This window comes from Nicotiana attenuata, unplaced genomic scaffold, assembly GCF_001879085.1.
Source record: "Nicotiana attenuata strain UT unplaced genomic scaffold, NIATTr2, whole genome shotgun sequence".
NCBI classification, from domain to species: domain Eukaryota; kingdom Viridiplantae; phylum Streptophyta; class Magnoliopsida; order Solanales; family Solanaceae; genus Nicotiana; species Nicotiana attenuata.
The window spans coordinates 514,203-532,145 of record NW_017670377.1 but is presented as its reverse complement, the minus strand read 5'-3'; positions in this window follow the sequence as shown (position 1 = coordinate 532,145).

Here is a 17,943-nt window from a genome sequence, read left to right as displayed (position 1 = left end):
ATACAGGCCCTCGGCCTTACTCAGTCAACAAGGTCACATAAGCCACTCGGGCAACAGTAAAACATGATGCTCAGCCCAAAATATTTTTTGGAATTATCATTTCGAGTGTTTAAGGCATAATAAACTTGGCTGAGTTTCAAAATAGTGGAAAATACATGACTGAGTTCAAATATATAATTAAATTAGTGAGGAATTATCAACAACAATCCCCGAAGGGTTCAAATAGGTTGGACGAAGCCCAAATATGGCAATCAGCCCAAATTATGATGATGACAAGTAAATTTCAATCAAATACGCAGTAAATTCATTAATCGGGACGGACCAAGTCACAATCCCCAACGGTGCTCTACCCCACGTTCGCTATCCGGCGTGCAAGTCACCTCCAATATAGCACTACGATGTGCAAATACGGGGTTTCAAACCCTCAGGATGTCATTTACAATCATTACTCACCTCAAACCGGCGAATTCTCTAGCTCGCGATGCCTTTTCCCCTCAAACCGGCCTCCACGCGCGTCGAATCTATCCAAAATCAGAGCGAATACATCACAACTTGCCAAAGGAACAATACCCAATCGAAAACAATCGAAAAATATTACAAAATCCCGAAATTGACAAACCGAGCCCCGGGCTCACTTCTCGAAACTCAGAAATTTTTACATCAACGGATTCCTTGTCTCGCCACGAGTCCATACATATGAAGAATACCAAAATCGGAGTCCAAATGACCCTACAAATCCCAATTTTTGTTCTCTTAAGTTTCAAGCCCTAAACCACAATTTTTGCCCATTAATTACTTGAGTTTTCAGCTCTAATACATGTATTTACACCATAAAATCATGTTTTAAGTCCAAGAATCCATACCTTATCGAAACCCCTTGAAATCTCTCTTTCAAAATCGCCCACAATCCTCCAAGTCCGAAGTTAGAATGAGAAACCCTTCAAAAATTCGTGAAGATGAACTTTAATATCTCTGCCCAGGCAAAACCGCACCTGCGGTCAAAAAGTCGCTTTTGCGGCTTCCTCCCTCCGCTTCTGCGGAAAATAACTTAACACCCCAGGTCGCATCTGCGGTCTAAAAGTCGCATCTGCGACTCCGCAGATACGGTCCCCACTCCGCATCTGCGGTCCAGCCTAGCCTTGCCCTTTTCCGCTTCTGCGACTCCCACGCCGTATATGCGATATCGCTTCTGCGGTTCCAATTCCGCAGAAGCAGAAATACCAGAAGCAGCAGGCCTGCAATTTGCACAAGACCAAAACTCATCCCGATAGCCATCCGAAATCACTCCGAGGCCCACGGGACCTCAACCAAAAATACCAATACATCCTAAAACGTTATTCAAACTTGTTCCAATTATCAAAACAACTCAAACAACACCAAAACCATCAAATTACGTCGAATTCAAGCCTAAGTTCTTCTAAAACTTTCGAAACACGCATTCGATCAAAAACCCTACCAAACGACGTCCGAATGACCTGAAACTTTACACACACATCCCAAATCACTTAACGAAGCTACAGCAACTCTCGGAATTCCATTCCGACCCTCGAATCAAAATCTCACCTATCAACCGGAATTCGCCAAAATACTAACTTCGCCAATTCAAGCCTAATTCTACACCGGACCTCCAAAATCATTTCCGATCACACTCCTAAGTCACAAATAATCTAACGAAGCTAACCAAATCATAAAAACTCTGATCCGAGCTCATATACAAATAAGTCAACTCTCGGTCAAACCTTTCAAATTCAAAGCTTTCAACTAAAACTGTTCTTTCAAATTCATTCCAAATCCTCTTGAAAATAAAAACCAACGATCTACATTAGTCATAATACATAACACGGGGAAAGTCATGCCTGAGAACTGGCGATCAAAGTGCAAAAGTTCAAAATGACCGGTCGGGTCGTTACATTTCAGGAGGCGGCCAATATGGCCTGGAGGATTGAGATGGTATTGTCACAGGTGGGTAGTCATAGGGCAGACAAGAGACCCCGTCAGTCAGGCCGATTCAGTGGTGCCTCGTCTGGAGGCAGAGATTCGTATGATAGGGGTCAGCCTTCTAGGCCTTTCCAGTCAGCCCTCCAGGTTTCTCACGGTGCCTCAGGTGGCCGTGGTTCTCACGCGCACTATTCTGATCAGCAGCCATTCAGTGCACCGCCAGCTCCTATCAGTGCACCGCCACTTCAGAGTTTTCGTGGTGGTCATTCAGGTCGACAGGGCCAGCAGACTCAGCAGCCGAGGACTTGTTACATTTGTGGTGACACGGGTCATATTGCCAGATTTTGCCCTCGAGCACCGAGCAGTTCTCAGCACCAGGGTTGTCGTGCCATGGTTCAGGCACCAGGTGTTCCACAGCCCGCCCAACCAGCTAGAAGTGGGGGTAGAGGTGCTATAGGTGGAGGTAGAGGTCATAGAGGTGGAGCTCAGACCGCCAGAGGTGGAGGCCAGCCAGCAGCAGGCCGTTCCAGAGAGGTAGATCAGAGTGGTGGAGCCCAGCCCCGATGTTATGCTCTTCAGGCCGGGCCCGAGGCGGAGGCTTCAGATGCGTTCATTACAGGTACGGTTCTAGTTTGTGATAGAGATGCTTCAGTGTTGTTTGATCCGGGGTCTACATATTCGTATATGTCATCCTATTTTGCCCCGTATTTGGTCATGCCTAGTGATGCATTGGGTATTCCTGTTTATGTGTCTATGCCGGTGGGTGATCCTATCGTGGTCGATCGAGTCCATCGTTCTTTTGTTGTGGTGATTGGGGGTCTGGATACTCGTGTAGATTTGTTGCTTTTAGACATGGTTGACTTCGATATTATATTGGGGATGGACTGGTTATCACCCTATCACGCTATCTTGGACTGTCATGCCAAGACTATGACCTTAGCTTTACCGGGTATGCCTCGTTTAAAGTGGAGAGGGACTCCTGGTCATTCTACCCGCAGTGTTATATCGTATGTGAAGGCTCGGCGTATGGTCGAGAAGGGGTGTTTGGCATATTTAGCCTATGTTCGGGATTCCAGTGCTGAGGTTCCCTCTATTGATTCTGTGCCCGTTGTTTGTGAGTTTCCTGATGTTTTTCCCTCAGACCTGCCGGGTATGCCACCCGACAGGGATATTGATTTCTGCATTGATCTGGTTCCGGGCACTCAGCCTATTTCTATCCCGCCGTATCGTATGGCGCCGCCTGAGTTGAAAGAGTTAAAGGAACAGTTGCAGGATTTGCTTAAGAAGGGTTTCATTAGACCCAGTGTCTCACCTTGGGCTGCGCCGGTGTTATTTGTCAAGAAGAAGGATGGGTCGATGAGAATATGTATTGATTACCGGCAATTGAACAAGGTAACGATCAAGAATAAGTATCCACTGCCGAGGATTGATGATTTGTTCGACCAGCTTCAGGGTGCCAGGGTATTTTCCAAGATTGACTTGAGATCTGGCTACCATCAGTTGAGGATTAGGGCATCCGATGTCCCTAAGACAGCCTTCCGCACCTCGGCTACGGGGCCCCCCGAAAAAAAAAATAAATTATTGAATTCTGTTATGTCATTCGGCGTTGACAAATGCCTCCAAAGCTTTCATGGACTTGATGAACCGAGTGTTTCAGGCTTATTTGAATTCATTCGTGATAGTTTTCATTGATGATATATTGATATATTCCCGCAGCCAGGAGGAGCACGAGCAGCACCTTAGAGTGATTCTTCAGACTCTGAGGGATAGTCAGTTATATGCAAGTCTCCAAGTGTGAGTTCTGGCTGAGTTCAGTTGCATTTCTGGGTCATGTTGTATCATGTAGAGGGTATTCAGGGACCAAAGAAGATAGAGGCAGTCAAGAACTAGCCTAGACCAGCATCAGCTAAAGAGATCCGGAGTTTCTTCGGGGTTGGCAGGCTCACTATCGACGGTTCGTGGAGGGGTTTTCATCTATTGCAGCCCCGATGACCAGATTGACCCAGAAGGGTGCCCAGTTCAGATGGTCGGATGAGTGTGAGGCGAGCTTTTAGAAGTCTCAGACAGCTCTGACTACGGCACCGGTGTTGGTTTTGCCCACAGGTTTAGGGCCTTATATAGTCTATTTGATGCTTCCCGTTTGCGCTTGGGAGCAGTGTTGATGTAGGATGGCAAGGTCCATTTGCCTATGCTTTGAGGCAGTTGAAGATTCATGAGAAGAACTAATCCGGTTGATGATTTGGAGTTGAGACCATAGTTCACGCATTGAAGATTTGGAGGCATTATCTGTATGGCGTGGCATGTGAGGTTGTTCACGGATCAAAGAGTCTTCAGTACTTGTTCAAGCAAAAGGAGTTAAATTTGAGCAGAGGAGGTGGTTGGAGTTGTTGAGGAGTATGATATCACCATTCTGTATCATCCGGGGAAGGCCAATGTGGAGGCCGATGCATTGAGTAGGAAGTTAGCCAGTTTGGGCAGTCTTGCTTATATTCCGTTCGGTGAGAGGCCGCTTGCTTTGGATGTTCAGGCCTTAGCCAATCAGTTCGTGAGGCTGGATATTTCTGAGCCCAGTCGTGTGTTAGCTTGCACGGTAGCTCGTTCTTCATTATTGGAGCGTATCCGTGATCGGCAGTATGATGATCCCCATTTGTGTGTCCTTAGAGACACGGTGCAGCGCGGAGGTGCCAGGCATGTTACCTTAGATGATGGTGGAGTTTTGAGATTGCAGGGTCGAGTATGTGTGCCTAATGTGGATGGGCTCCGAGAGTTGATTTTGGAGGAGGCCCATAGCTCCCGGTACTCTATTCATCCGGGCGTCGCGAAGATGTATCAGGATTTGCGGCAGCATTATTGGTGGCGTAGAATGAAGAAGGATATTGTAGCATATGTGGCTCGTTGCTTGAATTGTCAGCAGGTTTAGTACGAGCATCAGAGGCCTGGTGGTTTATTTCAGAGGATTGAGCTTCCCGAGTGGAAGTGGGAGCGGATTACTATGGGCTTTGTTACGAACTTCCGCTGACTCGGAAGAAGTTCGACGCAGTTTGGGTCATTGTTGATAGGCTGACCAAGTCAGCACATTTCATTCCTGTGGCAGTCTCCTATTCTTCTGAGAGGTTGGCTGAGATCTATATTCGGGAGATTGTTCGCCTTCATGGTGTGCCCGTATCTATCATTTCGGACCGGGGAATGCAGTTTACCTCGCACTTCTGGAGAGCAGTTCAACGAGAGTTGGGCACGCGGGTTGAGTTGAGCACAGCATTTCATCCACAGATGGACGGTCAGTCCGAGCGGACTATTCAGATCTTAGAGGATATGCTCCGAGCTTGTGTTATTGGCTTTGGAGGTTCGTGGGATAGTTCTTGCCCTTAGCGGAGTTTGCCTACAACAACAGCTACCAGTCGAGCATCCAGATGGCTCCCTATGAGGCTTTATATGGTAGGCGGTGTCGGTCTCCGGTTGGATGGTTTGAGCCGGGAGAGGCTCGGTTGTTGGGTACGGATCTGGTTCAGGAGTCCTTGGACAAGGTCAGGATCATTCAGGATAAGCTTCGTTCAGCTCAGTCCAGGCAAAAGAGCTATGCAGACCGCAAGGTTCGAGATGTGGCTTTCATGGTTGGCGAGCGGGTATTGCTCCGAGTGTCACCTATGAAAGGCGTGATGAGATTTGGGAAGAAGGGCAAGCTTAGCCCTAGGTTCATTGGTCCGTTTGAGATTCTTGACCGAGTGGGAGAGGTGGCTTATAAACTTGCTTTGCCGCCGAGCTTATCAGTCGTGCATCCAATGTTTCATGTGTCCATGCTTCGGAGGTATCACGGCGATCCAGCCCACGTGTTAGATTTCAGCATTGTCTAGTTGGACAAGGACTTGTCTTATGAGGAGGAGCCGGTAGCTATTCTAGACCGACAGGTTCGTCAGTTGAGATCCAAGAGTTTCCTTTCTATTCGTGTTCAGTGGAGAGGTCAGCCTTCTGAGGCATCGACCTAGGAGTCCGAGTCCGATATGCGGAGCCGTTATCCTCATCTTTTCCCCGACTCAGGTACTTCTTTCTTCTGTTCGTTCGAGGACGAACGGTTGTTTTAGAGGTGGAGAATGTGACGACCCAAAGGGTCATCACCTGTTTTAAATAAATTCTATGACTCCGAGGCCTTGGAAACTTCATTTAGAGTCGCCTCGATTTGCGTGCGCAGTCCGGGCGCGTAGCCGGAAAGCTTAAATATGAAATTCTGTGAAAAATGCTAAGTTTTGATGTCAAAATGAATAAATTTAACCTTGGTCAACATTTTCGGTAAACAGACCCGGACCCGTGATTTGACGGTCCTGGAGGGTCCGTAAGAAAATATGGCACTTGGGCGTATGCCCGGAATCGAATTCCGAGGTCCCAAACCCGAGAAATGAAATTTTTTATAAAATTGTTTTCTGAAATTGTTTAAGGAAATTGGAAATAAAATTTGATTAGAAAGCGATGGTATCGGGCCCGTATTTTGGTTACGGCGCCCGGTACAGGTGTTATATATGTTTTAAGTCCTTCTTGTGAAATTTGGTTGAAAACGGACGTCGTTTGACGTGATTCGGACTTAAATTGGAAATTTTGATGTTTTATGAAGTTTGAAAGAATTCATGGATTTTGAGGTTTAATTCGATGTTTATAATGTTATTTTGGCGATTTGATCGCACGAATAAGTCCGTAGGATGTTTTTGAGATTGTGTGTATATTTGGTTTGGAGCCCCGAGGGCTCGGGTGAGTTTTGGATAGGCCACGAGTGCATTTTTGGACTTTGAAAGATAGCTGTTGCATTTCTGATCTGCAAGCTTCGCAATTGCGAAGCCAATCTCGCAAATGCAAGCCTTGCATCGCAATTGCGAAGTGGAGACCTGAGCAGGCCTGATGGCAAATGCGACCACTGGGTTCGCAAATGCGAAGGCCGGTCGCAAATGCGACTTCTGGGATCGCAAATGCAAGGTTAGGAATTTAGGAAGGGGTTCGCAAATGCGGACAAAGCTTCGCAATTCCCATGTCAGGTTGGGGTTCGCAATTGCGAACCCCTATTAGCAATTCCCATATCGGCAACCTGCATTTTCTGTACTTAGTCGATTTTTAAGTAATTTTTACACCATTTTCAAAACACAACTCCTTTGGGCAATTTTTCAAGAACAAACCTTCTTTTAAGTCAATTGTAAGTTAGTTTTCACTCATTTCTTTCAATCATTTACATCTTTTAACATGATTTCAACCTAAAATCAAAGATTTTCATGGGGGAAATTGGGTGTTTTGGGTAGAACCTAGGTTTTTCAAAAATTGGGGATTTGGACCTCAATTTGAGGTCCGATTTCAAAACAAATTACATATTTGAGTTCGTGGGGGAATGGGTAATCGGGCTTTGGTTCGAACCTCGGGTTTTGACCACGTGGGCCCGGGGGCGATTTTTGACTTTTTGGGTAAAACTTGGGAAAACTCATTTTCATGCATTGGAGTTGATTCATTTAGTGTTTATTAATGTAATTAAGTAATTTGTGATTAGATACGAGCGAATTGGCGGTGGAATCGCGGGGTAAAGCTATACTTGAGGCTTAAGTTGTGTGCAAGGCATTGAGGTAAGTGTTTGGTCTAACCCTAGCTTGAGGGACTAGGAGTTGAGTTTTATTTGCTAATTGCTTCTTGTTGAGTACGACGTATAGGCATGGTGACGAGTATCTATACGTTGGTGTCTAGCATGACCGTGAGTCTTTAAATTGTGAATATCTTGATTTCGTGGTATTTCTCTTGCCTTGGTGATAATTCCTAATTGTTGTGAAAAGCTTGTGAAAGGAAATTGTGACATATGAACCCCTTTGGAGCATTGGCTCAAGTTATATTTCAATTGTGAACGTATATGAAATGGTTGAACCCCTTTGGAGCATTGGCTCAAATTATATTTCAATTGTGAACGTATATGAAATGGTTGAACCCCTTTGGAGCATTGGCTCAAGTGGTAAAGTGAGAAGTGAAATAAAAGTGAAAGGAAGAGAAAGAGTATTTAAATTGTTCCCTTGCCGGGATATTGTTATTTATTTATTGTTTTCCGATGCCGGGATGTTGAGATTATTGATGTTGTACCCTTGCCGGGATTTAATTGTTCAATTGTGTTCCCTTGCCGGGATTTCTTTTATTATTTTATTTATCCCCTTGCCCCTTGTTTGTGATTGTTGTTTGGATGAGAAAGAGTGTTAAAGCACGAAGGGTGATGCCGTGCATTGTGTGTTTGTTGTGAGGAAAGAGTGTAAAGCACGAAGGGTGATGTTGTGCATTGTTTGCTTATGGTGAGGAAAGAGAGTAAAGCACGAAGGGTGATGCCTTGCCGCACGATGTACCATTCCGTGCCGATTCTATCGATTATATGTGAGGAAAGAGAGTAAAAGCACGAAGGGTGATGCCGTGCACACTTGATTATATCATTGCTTGGTGAGGATGAAAGTAAAAGCACGAAGGGTGATGTCGTGCACTTGTTGCTTTCTGTTTCTTTATTAATGTCTGAGTTGTGTTGTTTCCTTCGTTACTGGACGACTTTTACTTGAAATTGTTATTTCCCCCATAGCATGCTCCCCCTCCCATATCAATTACTTGTCTCTGTATTTCGATTCCGCTGTATATATATATATAACTGCACAGGTTTATGTGGTAGTCCTGTCTAGCCTCGTCACTACTTCGCCGGGGTTAGGCTAGGCACTTACCAGCACATGGGGTCGGTTGTGCTGATGCTACACTCTGTGCTCTTTTGCACAGATCCAGGTGTTGTAGCAGCTTACGGTGCGTAGCAGTAGTTAGGGAGCCGACCTTCAGCCCACGAGACTCCGAGGTAGCCTTGCTGGCGTCCGTAGGCCCGGCGTCTCTTCTTTTAGTTTTCATGTTCTGTTGACATTTGTATTCGAGACAGACTATGTCCTTTATTTCAAACTCTTATTTGTAGTAATCTTTGACAGTCCGTGTATTTTTGTGACACCAGGTGCTGGGTAGAGACTTGTATTGGCTTTCTAGACGCTGTTTCTATATTTAGTTCAGACTTCCGCTAAATTTTACTTTTCGTTATCTTTTAACTGCTTATTCATTGATAATTTAGTTGTTTAATAATGTATAAAACGAAATAGGTTAATGTTTGCTAAGGTTCTCGGCTTGCCTAGCTTTCATGAGTCGGCGCCATCACGACCCCCGAGGGTGGAAAATCCGGGTCGTGACACCGTGCTATTTTAACTGCTGATCTGTAGCGAGTCCTAATATATATTCTACGTTTAATGAAGTATAATAACATCGTGAACTCAAGCTAGTAAAAATAAGACGGAGATTATCCAAATGACATAATTACCCACAAAAATAAAACTATTTACCTTTGTCTACCCATTTACTTTTCTATCCATCAAATTAATTACATTTTCTACCCATGATAGCTTTGGTGGGCAATTTCCTCTTTTTTCTCATTTTCTTTTTTATTTCTTTGCTTCTTTCCTTTTTTTCCTTCTTCTTTTCTTTTCTTTTTCTCGTTTTTTATATCTTTTTTCTTCTTTTCTGTTCATTTGTCTTTTGCCCAAATCATATTATTGTTATTGTTGTTGTTGTTGTTGTTATTACTATTATTATTATTATTATTATTATTATTATTATTATTATTATTATTTAATGTCACACTCAATTTCGGCTCTCTTTTTTTCTTTGTTTATTTTCTTTGTTTGTTGTTTCTTTTCTAATTTCATTTAACTCCTTTTTTCTTTTATTTTATTTTTCTCTTCATAATCTAATTTCATTGGCTCTTTTTGCTCTTTTTTATTGTTCTTCTTTTTTTATACAATAAGAAAAGATAACTGATAAAGTAAATATTTGTTCACCTTTTTTTAATATAACTGGTACAATATATATTTTGTCTTTTTTTTAATTCAATTATTTAGAACAACTTATACATTATAACTGTTTTCTCTTCTCTTTTTTGCTTTCATTTTATTTTTTAATATTATTTATTATTATTTCAAATTATTTTTTATCTTTTTTTTCATAATGTAATTCTGCACACATTTTTTGCTCCATTATTTTTATTCTTTTTGTTTATTTGTATTTTTTATATTAATTTTTAAAAAATAACTTAATTTAGCGTATAGTGTATCAAAAAAATATATTAGTAGCGGTTGAAGTATATTATTGCAATATACTATGATACCCGTGTGCTATATATCATATATTGACTGGGTATATAATATCGAATACTCTATTAGAAAATTAAAAATTAAAAAATGACCCATTGAATTTTTTTTTTTTTTTTGAAAAATTAAAGAAAACACCAAGTTTAACTATATTGTTACATTATACCATATACTGTAATAGTATATTGTTGCAATAAATTATATACTATTAAATTAAATATTATATGCCAAAATGGTATATAGTATGTTATTTTGGTATATAGTACAAATTAGTCTTCTTCGCTAGTTCAACACAATTTCAACCTAAATTTTAAAAATCTACTCCAGAAATTTTACCATATTGACTTAGACTTTAGACACAGCCTCCAATCAAATATTTCAGACTAAATATTTTGGTTTAAGAAAAAATTTAAAAAAAACATGAGAACTCCATTGAAAAAATTGAAAAAGAACTCAATGAAAATTTCAATAAATTCTAAAAGTACCCAATTGTAATAATATATTGTTACATTATATAGTATACTGTAATAGTATATCGTTGGAATAAATTGTATACCAAAATGATGTATCGTATATCATTTTTGTATACAATACAAATTCTTCTTCACCAGTTCAACACAATAAATTTTACACTATTGAGTTAAATATTATATATCAAAATGGTATACAGTATGTTATTTTGGTATATAGTACAAATTTTTCTTTGCTAGTTCAACTTAGTTTCAACCTAAATTTCAAAAGTCTATTCCAGAATTTCCACCAAATTAACTCAAACTTTAGCCACAACCTGCTATCAGATATTTCAACCTAAATATTTTGGTTTAAGAAAAAAATGAAAAGATATCAAAACTCTGTTGAAAAGTTGAAAAAGAACTCAATGAAAATTTTAAAAAATTAGAAAAGGACCAAATTATAATAGTATACTGTTACTTTATATCGTAACATTATACTGTTGGAATAAACTGTATACCAAAATGGTATATAGTATATAATTTCGGTATACATTGCAAATTCTTCTTCTCCAGTTCAACTCAACTTTAACCCTAATTTAAAAAATCTACTGCAAAATCTCCACCAAATTCGCTCAGTGTTTAGCTACATCATCCAATTAACATTTCAAATAAACCCAGGCAAAAATTGGATCAAAACAACTACAAACTCAACAAACCCAATTTATGAGTTTCAAGCTTCAAGGTACTTCAATGGTGGATTTGACCCCTTCAATAACAAATCTGTGAAAATCAGCATAACACTATAATCCAAATGTCGAAGAACAACACAGACGAATTTCAATAATAAAACATTTCAAACACACACTGAAAATTCAGACCTAAAAGTTTGAACTCATACACATAAAGTTTCAATTTTTTTCTTCAGATCTAAATTTGGATCCACTACTTTGTAGTATTTTTCTATTGAATAATGGATAAGACAGTCACGACCCGAATTTTCCACCTTCGGGACCGTGATGGCGCCTAACATTGCACTCGCTAGGCAAGCCAACGTTATAAAATATTACACCATTTTCCTTTATCATTTTATAATTAAAATTTTAACAAGTACTAAATCAGCGGAAATAAAAGCGAAAGTACATGATTAAACTAATTACTCTATACTAATAACGAACACTGAAATGAATACCACCAAGAAACTGGTGTCACAACTCACGAACAGTCTACGAATACTACAAGTATTGTTCTGAAAGAAAATATATACATCTGTCTCGGAGAAAAATAAAACAGACTGAAATAAAGATAGGAGGGGACGCCAGGGCCTGTGGATGCCGGCAGGACTACCTTGGGTCTCCTGAGTGCAGTGAAAGCAACCAACCTCTCGATCAGCCACTAGCTCCGAAATCTGCACAGAAAGTACAGAGTGCAGTATCAGTACAACCGACCCCATGTACTGGTAAGTGCCAAGCCTAACCTCGACGAAGTAGTGACGAGGCTACGGCGAGGCATAACAACATATATAACCTGCAACAGTTTTTACTAAAACAGAAAGGAAATACATAATGAAATAAAGCAGTAACTTGCATTAAATAAGTACGGAAACCGGTCGTTCTACCAATACTCAGCTATAACCAATCCTTAAGGGAGTTTTCAACACCACAATAATGAATTTCAGCAGAATATGAATACATAAACAATAAATGATGCGGCGCGCAACCCGATCCCACCATATAATCAATAACAGTATAATCATTCACCCTTATTGCTCCTTGTTGCGACGTGCAACCCGATCCCACCAGTCCACCCTTATTCCTCCTGTTGCGGTGTGCAACCCGATCCCACTTGTCCACCCTTACTACTCCTTGTTGCGGCGTGCAACCCGATCCCACCAGACAATCACATTCACCCTTATCCCTCCTGTTGCGGCGTGCAACCCGATCCCAATATACATATCAGCACCAATCACAATATAGAGACAAGTATTTCACAAGTTAACTCATATCCTCCACATCACTTACACCTCAACCAACACAAGGAAATATCATTGCAATTATGAAAGTTCACCAGTTAAAACTACATAGCGAGACTAACCAAAGTGTACCATGAAGCACTAATAAGCCAACATAAACCAACAGTGTAATATAATGGAACAAAGGAACAATTAATAACACCAATAGAGAAACAACATTAAACAAGAAGCAATTAGACATGGAAGCATCAATAAGCAAGTAGCAAGTAAAACATGAGAGTAAAATATGGGGAAACGGGGCAAGGGAACAGGCTAAACAAGTAATTTGGCGACGCATAGGTGCTCTTCACCACACCTATACGCCACACACATGGTATTTCACATAGCAAGCAAGTCGGGAATCCCTAATCCCTCAAGTCAAGGTTAGACCAAACACTTACCTCAAGTCAAAGGGTATTTCAAAGCTCAATCACCGCTTTGCCTCTCGATTCCACCGCCAATCCACTCGTATCTAGCCATATTTAACTTTATAACATCAATAAACGCTAAAGAAACCAATTCCAATACATAATTATAGATTTCCCAACATTTTTTCCAAAAAGTCAAAAATCGACCCCGGGCCCGCTTGGTCAAAACTCGAAATTCGGACCAAAACCCGATTACCCATTCGCCCTCGAGCCCGGATATTCCATTGGTTTTGGAATCCGACCTTAAATTGAGGTCCAAATCCCCAAATTTTGAAATTCCTAAATTCTACCCAAAACATTCAATTTCCCCATGAAAAACCCTAGATTTTGTGATGAAATCTTGCAAAAAGATGAAATAGATTGAAAGAAATGAGCTAGAAATCGCTTACCTATGATTTGGGGAAGAACTACTGTTTAGAAAATCGCCTCATGAAGCTTAGGGTTTGAAAATTTGAGAAATGAATTGAAAATCCCGTCTAAGTTATGTTTTGAACAGTTGCAAGTATCGCATTTGCGATCATAGGTTCGCAAGTGCGACCATGCTTCGCAAATGCGAAGCTTGGCCTGGCCTGCTGCCTTCGCAAATGCGAACAAATGTTCGCAAATGCGGCTCTGTCCAGTCGCAATTGCGAAGGTCCCCTCCCAGCCCATTGATCGCAAATGCGAAGTAACTTCGCAAATGCGATGCTCGTATTTGCAATCCATACTTCGCAAATGCAAAGTCTGCAGATCTGCAACATACCAGAAAATTTCTTAAGGCTCAAAACACTCCGCAGCCTATCCAAAACTCACCCGAGCCCTCGGTGCTCCAAACCAAACATGAACACAAGTCTTAAAACATCATACGAACTTGCTCATTCGATCAAATCGCAAAATAGCACCTAGAACTATAAATTCAACAACAAAACGCATGAAATTTTCAAGATAGTTCAAACTTTCTATTTTCTCAACCAAAGGTCCGAATCATGTCAAATTACTTCCGTTTTCCACCAAATTTCACAGATAAGGTTTAAATATCATAACGGACCTGTACCGGGCTCCGGAGCCAAAATATGGGCCCGATACCAACAATATCAAATATTATTCAATTTCCAAAAACCATTATATTTTTTAGTTAACAATTTTTGAAGAAAATTCATTTCTCGGGCTAGGGACCTCGGAATTCAATTCCGGGCATACGCCCAAGTCCCATATTTTACTACGGACCCTCCGGGATCGTCGAAACAGGGGTCCGGATCCGTTTACCCAAAATATTGACCGAAGTCAACTAAAATCATCTTTTCTTAACTTTTTCACACAAAAGCTTTCCGGATACGCGTATGGACTGAGCACGTAAATCGAGAAGAGATAAATGGAGGTTTTTTAAGTCCTCGAAATACGGAATCGGATTCTAAAATAAAAGATGACCCTTTGGGTCATCACAAAGACTCACCGAGAACTTTTTCCTACTTAACTTTCTTGCCAATGATATATGGAAGAGAGAATTTAAGAATAAAAGAAATTGCTATTGTTGGAAGAATATGAAGAGAAAATGAATTAATATCGTAAAAGGAAGAAAGAGAAAATGGGGAGACAAACGGGGGAACATATAAGGCAGCTTTAAACTATGGAATTACAGAGAAAGAGTGATAGGTAGGCCAAGGGTAATTAATATAGGTGGGGTAGGTGAATATTGTAACTATTTTCAAAATGGGTAAGAACGGGTAAATATTTTGGTTTTTGTGGTATATAGTATAGTTTCCTCTAAATAATCATTGCTAAGCCCTAAGGTGCGTTACAACATGCTTTAGTCAATTAATTGCATTGATAATTATAAAAGCTGTTTATTTTCTGTGTATTGAACTTAAATCTTTTTCTTATAATACATTTGGAATCATCGGTAAAATATAAGAAACTATTCATTTTCTAAATAACAAATAGTAATGGATATAAAAAGTATTGAAAATTATAAACCTTTGTAACCTTGATGTTAAAGATGTCTTTTAAATATATTTTCTTAAATTCGAAAAGTACAAACAATATAAAAAGTATTGAAATGTCTCACGTAAAGAAAACACTCCAAACAATATGACACGCCCTCAAAAAACAAAATTGTTCTTTTAATATTTCATCATTAATTTATTTAAATATATATTTTCCTTTTTGATACTTTATTCGTTACATTCTTATCAGAATAGAAAAATGACACTGTATAGCCGCTGTAAAAATAATAACCAAAAATATATATAAAAGTTGTATATTTTCTGTATATATATACATTCTATATGTTATATACCAAAATTATACAAATTTTAACACTTTTTGGGCTATCAGATGTAAATAGTTTCTGGCGCGAGGTAAAAGTAATAATACCCCTATCAGTATTCATAAGGAATTTTTACCTTCCTATCACTATTTGAAACTTTATTACACTCCCTACTCAAGTTTCAATTTAATTACATAGGCATATACAATTTACCAATTATATACATTTTAGAAACTAAATGAGTATCCATTTATATTAGGAATTGAATAACGATCAATTATTTCCCATCCTTATTCTCTCTCTCTCCTGCGCTCTCTCTTTCTATCTCTCTCCTGCGCTCTCTCTCCGTCTCTCAATCTCTCATTCTATGTTCTTTTCCCATTTTTTCTTCCTCTGATGTCCTCTAATTTTTTATCCTTCATGTTGTATATATTTTTAATGAAATTCATAAATGGATTTCAATCATTTTACTATAGAGTTTTAACTTAGCAATTTCCTTTCATGTTGCACAATTGGTATTCAAATTGAAATTGCCAATCAATAAATTTTAAAGGTGTTTGACTCTCCACCATTGACAGTCATTAAAAAGCTTTGAATTTGAATTTAGGTTTTCAAAAACCATTATTTGTTTGGATTGGGTGTTGTTGCAAACAATTGGAATATTGTTTGGAGTTTATATTTCAATTTTGAGGGTGTTTGGTGAAGATTAGACTTGATTTTGGCTGAATTTAAGATTGAAACTCGAAGAAGAAGAAGAAGAAGAAGAAGAAGAAGAAGAAGAAGAAGAAGAAGAAGAAGAAGAAGAAGAGAAGAGGAGGAGGAGGAGGAAGAGGAAGAGGANAGAGAGAGAGAGAGAGAGAGAGAGAGAGAGAGAGAGAGAGAGAGAGAGAGAGAGAGAGAGAGAGAGAGAGAGAGAGAGAGAGAGAGAGAGAGAGAGAGAGAGAGAGAGAGAGAGAGAGAGAGAGAGAGAGAAGAAGAAGAAGAAGAAGAAGAAGAAGAAGAAGAAGAAGAAGAAGAAGAAGAAGAAGAAGAGGAAGAAGACATATGACATAAAATATACTTACGAAATTGTAGTAAAGTTGTAGTATAAATTGTATTTAAATTGTATTCTGTTGTAGTTATATATATTTTTTATTTGAATGTTGTATGCAAGTTGAAAAATAGTTGTATAATGTATGAATCATTGTATAAAATTTATATTTAAGTTATCAACACTATCTTTTTATATAAAGTTATTGATATGTATCAAAATTGTATTAAGAGAGAAAGTTTTGATTGGAATTTTAGAGAGGAAGAAACACCTACCACATACAAAATATATACAAATCAGATACAAAATATACAAAAGTCATATTGTATAAAATTTGTATGAAAATTGTATTTAAGTTGTATGATGTTGCAGATGTATTTTAACTGGATAAAAATAATGTATGAAAGTTGTAGATAAGTTGTAAATAAGTATATACTATATAATTAGTTGTATGAATTTTATTTTTAGTATGTATGTTGTTGTAGATATATCAATTTGTATTAAATTTGTGCGAAATTTATTTTTAAATTTGTATGTTGTTGTACCATCAAGTTGTATAATATTAATTGTAAGTACGATGTATCCATTTTAGTGCTGATTTAAATAGGTCTCGTTAATTTGTGATAGATTAGCGTATTTAGTAAGTTAACCAATCAAGTGAAGCAGAATACTTTACTAGTCCCGCATGATAGTTATTAACCTCATAAAATCTTTGGACAAAATTTTGATACATATCAACAACTTTATGTAAAAAGATAGTATTGATAATTTAATTACAAATTTTATACAACGATTCATACATTATACAACTATTTTTCAACTTTCATACAACATTCAAATATAAAAAAATTATAACTACAACAGAATACAATTTACATACAATTATACTACAATTTTAGTACAATTTCGTAAGTATATGGTATGTCATGTGTTCTTCTTCTTCTTCTTCTTCTTCTTCTTCTTCTTCTTCTTCTTCTTCTTCTTCTTCTTCGAGTTTCAATCTGAAATTCAGCCAAAATCAAGTCTAATCTTCGAGTTTCAATCTGAAATTCAGCCAAAATCAAGTCTAATCTTCACCAAGCACCCTCAAAATTGAGATATAAACTCCAAACAATATTTCCGATTGTTTGCAATAACACCCAATCCAAACAAATAATGGTTTTTGAAAACCCAAATTCGAATTCAACGCTTTATGATAGAGTAGTGTTCGAATCTTCAATTCCTACTACCTTCTAACTAGGTGTTGAATTCATCTCTTGAAAAAGACTATCAAACTGCAGGATAATCCGATTTTCAAGAGAGCACAATACAAACGTGGTCTTTGTCTTGAATACTAAAAACTCTTTACTGCTCATCGTCGAGGAGGATTTTCATCCAACTTTGGACAGTAGTACTGTGACGATCCAAAATCCACTAAGGGTCGTGATAGCGCCGGACACCACTGTCAGGCAAGCCAACCAAAATACTTAATTAAATCCTCGTCTTAATACTCTTGAAATCTATGATTTTCCTTCAAATTTACCAATAAAAAAAAGATAATCGTACCAAATCAAATTAAATGATAAGCAATTAATACAAAATACTTTATAACCATCCCAGAACCCGGTGTCACAAGTGCATGAGCAATTTCTAAGAAATCGAATAAAGTACAACAGCTGTCCGGAACACAAATTGGACAGA